Source organism: Nematolebias whitei, chromosome 4, assembly GCF_014905685.2.
Source record: "Nematolebias whitei isolate Nwh7 chromosome 4, NemWhi1, whole genome shotgun sequence".
In the NCBI taxonomy this organism is placed as follows: domain Eukaryota; kingdom Metazoa; phylum Chordata; class Actinopteri; order Cyprinodontiformes; family Rivulidae; genus Nematolebias; species Nematolebias whitei.
In genome coordinates, this window is record NC_056501.1 from 48611754 (window position 1) to 48617834 (window position 6081).

A 6081-nucleotide genomic window follows, 5' to 3' on the forward strand; every position below is an offset into this window, starting at 1 on the left:
ATACATACATACAATACAATCAAAATGTAAATAAAATAAAATGAAAGGTGGCAGAAGAAAAACTAGTCTTATGAAAACTGCCCCTTTTTACTTAATTCTAATGTAAATCAAAATATTTTTACAAAATTTAAATTAAAATATAATTCACAAATATAATAACAATCTAGCTAAGTTAAAAACATAAAAACTCAAACATCTAAGTCAAATCAGACAACAACTTAAGTAGATTTATATTAACAATTTCCATATTCTTTCAAGAAACTCGTCTTTATCAGTTTCTTAAATGTATATAGTGATCTGGCATTTTTAACGTTATCATCCAAACCATTCCACAATCCTATTCCCTGACTTATTGTGGATCGTTCCTTCAAACTAGTCCTAAAATAAGGCTTCACAAACATCTCAATTCCTTTAAGAACATATACACTCTCTCTTTTAACAAAATTTGTTTGAATATTAACAGGCAACATGCCTTTATGTGCCCTATACATAAGCAACAAAATGTTATAATTAACCAAATCATAGAATTTCAAAATTTTCAGTTGATAAAATAAAGTATTCGACGGATATCTATAGTTTTTTTTTTTCATAATAATTCGTACAGCTCTTTTCTGTAAAATGAACAAAGTATTAGTTATAGTTTTACACACATTGCCCCAGACTTCAATACAGTAAACCAAATAAGGAACAACTATTGCATTATGCAACATAAGCATTGCTTTATCAGTGAATAACTCTCTTACTTTATACAGAATTGCTATCGATTTAGATATTTTTGTTCTCAAATTGTTTATGTGAGGTTTCCATGTTAATTTCTCATCAATAATAACACCCAAAAATTTCACCTCACTAACTCTGAAAATTTCAGTTCCACCTACCAAAAATGGAGCGTGAACATCTGTTTTTCTGTTACTGTGTATCATGTAATAGGTTTTATCCAGATTTAATGATAACTTATTAGAAGAAACCAGTTTTGGATTTTCACAAATTCTGACCGTATTAACTGCAGCATTTGTTCTGTATCATCACCTTTACAAATAAATGTTGTGTCATCTGCAAATACAATACATCTAAAAAAGTCTGACACATTAAAAAAGTCATTCACATTCAAATTAAGTAACCTGGGGCCACGTACGGTGCCTTGAGGCACTCCACATGTGATATTACTAAATTTAGATCTTATGTCATGTATTTGAACAAATTGTTTTCTATCTTCCAAATAACTATTTACCCACTTTAATGCTGTCCCTCTAATACCATATTTGTATAGTTTCTCAAGAAGAATTCCATGATCTATAGTATCAAATGCCTTACTTAAATCAACATGAATACTAATACAACTCTTCTTTTGATCAACTGTATTTGTTATTTGTTCCATCGATTCAACAAGTGCCATTGATGTGGAATTATTTTTTCTAAATCCATATTGACTGTTACTTAGTGTGTTTTGTTGTCAATGAATCGATCCAATTTGATCCCAAAGAATTTCTCCAAAATCTTTGAAAATTGTGGCAACAGTGATATTGGTCTATAATTATTAAAGTCACATTATCCCCATCTTTAAAAAAGTGGAACCACTTTGGCTGTTTTCATATTATTTGGAAATATACCTGATTTGAATGACAGATTACAGATGTGTACAAACGGCTCAATGACATAACTCATTATGTTTTTTACAAACATCATATCCATGTCAACCCAATCCTTTGATCTTTATTCTGCAAGCTCATTTACAACATCCATTACCTCTTCTTTGTTAGTTCCTTCCAAAAAGATACTATTAGTACAACTTGTAATTTTGTGATTCACGTTTCTATCTACTGTATTTTGTTTGCGAGGCTTGGGCCAACATTTACAAAATAATTATTAAACTCATTTACAATCACATTTTGGTCATGGATATTATTACCATCCTTTACAAAATATTGTGGAATACTTGATTTGGATTCATGATTTTTTAGAACACTATTCATTATTTGCCATGTTGTTCTCATATTACCATTACTTTAGTCTAATAAATTACTATAATATTACTTCTTATGTTTTCTTATGATCCAAACCAGTTTATTTTTATACTTTTTGTATCTTTCTTCTGCTTCTTTTGTTTTCAATTCCAAGAAGCATGAGTAAAAATTGTTCTTTTTTTTTTACAAGCATTTTTCAACCCATTTGTCATCCGTGGTTTATCAACAGTATTTCGTTTTGTATAATTTTTTTGCACACAATGTTTTTCGTAAATGCTACCAAGGTATTTATAAATACATCATTTGCTACGTTAACATCAACATACACCGTCTTCCAATTTTGTTTCTGTAAATCGTCTATTAGATTATTCAAAGCCTTTTTTGATGTATTTATTATTTTTCTCTTGTTTGTATCTTCTTTTATATGACATTGATGTTTACCATAAATTGTGAAAACTGGTAAGTGGTCACTTAGTCAGTAATCAAAATTCCTCCCATTATCTCTGTATTAGTTATGTTTGTAAAGATATTATCAATTAAAGTGGCACTATGAGTGGTGATTCTTGTCGGTTTAGATATTAATGGATACAAATTTAAAGTATTCATTGAATTAATGAATGTATTGATGTTATTTGAGTCTGTATTTTTATATAAATCGATATTGAAGTCTCCACACAAAAACACAGTTTTATTAATAATCCCCTCCAGCATCTCTATGATCTAATCGTTGAATAGTTCTATATTTGACTCAGGTGATTGATATACACAACTTATCATTATATTTTTTGAATTAGTGTTTATTATTTCAATTGTAATCATCTCCATGAGATTTTCTACTATAAATGACATTTTTTCAATTTTTTTACATGTTATTTTTTTATTTATAAATAGAGCTATTCAGTTCAATTCAATTCAGTTTATTTATATAGCGCCAAATCACAACAAAGTTGTCTCAGGGCACATTACAGAAACATTCACATACATAAAAGCCAATTAGTAACGTTCTATATGTAAGGAATCCAGCAGACAAGTTGAATCTTGGCTTCATTGCAGTCTCCCATCCTGAGCAAGCACAGTGGCAACAGTGGAAAGGAAAAACTCCCTTTTAAAAGGAAGAAACCTTTGTAAGAGGGGGATAGTTAAACATGGAGGCCTCCACCCCTGTTTAATGATGGACGGTTTCTTTTCACAAAGATGGCCTCCTTTACTCCTCTCTCAAACCATCGTTCCTCTCTGTCCAGGATGTGAACATCTTCATCCTTGAAAGAGTGATCGCTGGCCTGGAGATGAGTGTAGACCTCAGAGTCCTGCCTGATGATGTTGATCTTCTGTGCTGGGCCATCCTTTTGGCCAGTGGCTGTTTAGTTTCCCGGATGTAAGACTGATCACCCTCCTGACACTGAACAGCATACACAATATTAGGGCTAACCATTATTTCAATAATTGATTCATCGGCCGATTATTTTTTCGATTAATCGATGAATCAGCAAAAAAAAAAAAAAAAAGCGTTTTAATTTCCACCCCTTTATTCCAAAATTGAACATTTGACTGACATAACAATTCACACAAAAAACAGGTTGCTATTTGACTATTCTGTTAGTAAAATATTGAATAATAAAAAATAAAAGTTAGTCAAATAGCTTAAAAAAATATATGTACACAAAAATATATACAAATGTGTCTTTATACCTGCACAATATGTAGCTACTTTGTAAAATGTGTCATTGAGGGAAGAGTGTAACCTGGATTAAAAGTGTGGATCATTGGCTATGTTTACATGCGCAGAATTCTTTGACCGGATTGAAATGTGTTCTGTTTGAATAATTCAAATGTATTGTTTACATGGGCACAATCTGTTCATGACGAGCGTTTACATGCAGCGGGCTTTGTTCTGAACAGCAGTACTGACATGCGCAGAGTGGTAAACTCTCCTTAACAAAACCACAGAAGAAGAAGTTCTACTTCCGGGTGAACGTAAACAAACCTGAACACCCAAAATGGACCAGCGACAGGTTTTAATGATGGTGGAGACGTTACTGCACTCCCTGACTGAGCTACAGGTGATACAGATCATTCTGAGCTCTTTCAAAGTTTCTAGTAGAAATGTTGTCGCTCACCGACCAGTTTTACTCCCCGGACATGCTAATATTATTAGCATTAGCCAGGCGGAAATGGCAAAGTCGCACATGCGCAGTCAGGTCAGTTTTTCACAATCAGATAAAAACGAACAGATCAAGTGTTTACATGCGCACCGATCGGGTTACGGATCGGCGTAAACCACCCGTTTCGTTCTGATCACGAATTATATCGGATTGCGCCGAATACACAAAAAATAACCCGAACGGAGTGTTTACATGACACACTTTTATTCCGACCGGCCATTTGATCCGGTTACTTATGTCCATGTAAACATACCCATTGTAACCTGGATTAAAAGTGTGGATCATTGTAGTGAAGCCTTCGTCTTCAGCCATGGACAGAGGCCTCATGTCAGTGACGATCATGTTCAGGATGTTTCAGTGAAGACAGCTGCTGCTGTGGTGTCCATGATGTCTGTCCATCATGAAGGATGTTGTTGTTTGTTGTTGTTTTCTGGAATGAGAGTAAATATGTATTATAGCATAATTTACAGCAACTCAAGAAATGCCTTGTTTCACTAACAGTGTTAGGTTCAGGCAAAAGTAGCTAAAAGAGCAATTAAACACACACATTCACACACACACACACACACACACACACACACACATAAAATACTTAATTACACACATGAGTAGATGTAATAAATTACTTTAATTCCTGTTTAAATGCAATTCATCCTGCCATACCTGCAGTATCTTCAGACTTTGCCAGCAAATTAGAAGTTGAAGCTTAATCATTAAATTATTATCTTTGCGTTAGATTTATTTATAAATCACATTTAAACACTGCGTGTACCAATTAAATAAAATAAAAACTAACACGCACGTTCTCTATCACTGTAACAAGCAGCAGCTTCAGCTACAGACAGACTGACGTTACGTTTTCTCTCTTGGAAACAGAACAATGTGTTAAATTGTAGAGACTCACCTGCAACACGAGTTGGGAGTGAAACATGTTGTATCAGCTGCAGCTTGTGACTCCGACATGTTTACATTTATCTCTGTGGTTCTCCCGTGTCGTGTCGGTGATTTTCAAAGCGGCATGTTTCTCATTTTTTATCTTTGTGAAGTTCTCCCACACTTTGGAGGACTTGGGTCGAACAGTTTTCTCTGCGTCGGTCATTTGTAAAATTTACTTATGTTCCTTTGAAAACAGCCCCTCGCTCTGTTCAACTCATGCTGCAGAGTTTTTTTTTTCAAACTTTATTCAGTCAGTCAGCATTGACAATGAACTGCCTGTGAACAAAACAAAACGGCTCTGCAGCGCCGTGAAAGATGCATAATCGTGCGACACAACGAATCGATAACGAAATTCGTTGCCAATGCTTTTAATCATCGATTTTTATCGATTTTATCAATTCGTTGTTGCAGCCCTACACAATATTACTCTTTTTGTGCCGGGGTACTGGATCTTTGGGCTGAACCAGTCTTTGCCATAATGTATTTTAGGGTTTAAAAGCCACTGGGACGTTATGTTTAGAAAATAAATGTTTCAGTTTCTCTGATACTCCCGCAACATACGGAATGACCACTGGTCTGGGTTGGATTCGAGAGTACGTCTTATGGATTTTACACAGTAAAAATGCCATTGTTAATTTAACAACCAAGGTGTTAATTTCAACATCAACAAAGTGTCTATATGTGTCCACACTAGCTGGTGTTAAAATAACACTTGTGAAAGTGTTAAAAGATTGACACCCTTTTTTTTTTTGTTAAATTTACACCAGACGTTGTTAATATTCAACAATACCGGTGGTCACATTAAAAGTAACACCAGTGTAGTGTTACTCTAAAACAAAACATGTATAAGGATGCCCAAAAAAGTTAAATCTGGTCCTCTGGACATTCAAAAAAAACAAAAAACAAAACAAAAATGTAGAAACGTTTCGTCTCTCATCCAAGAGACTTCCTCAGTCTGAGGTGCTGTTTTCAGCTCAGTCTCTTAAATAGCACCTTCTCAGAGTGGATCAACCAACGAC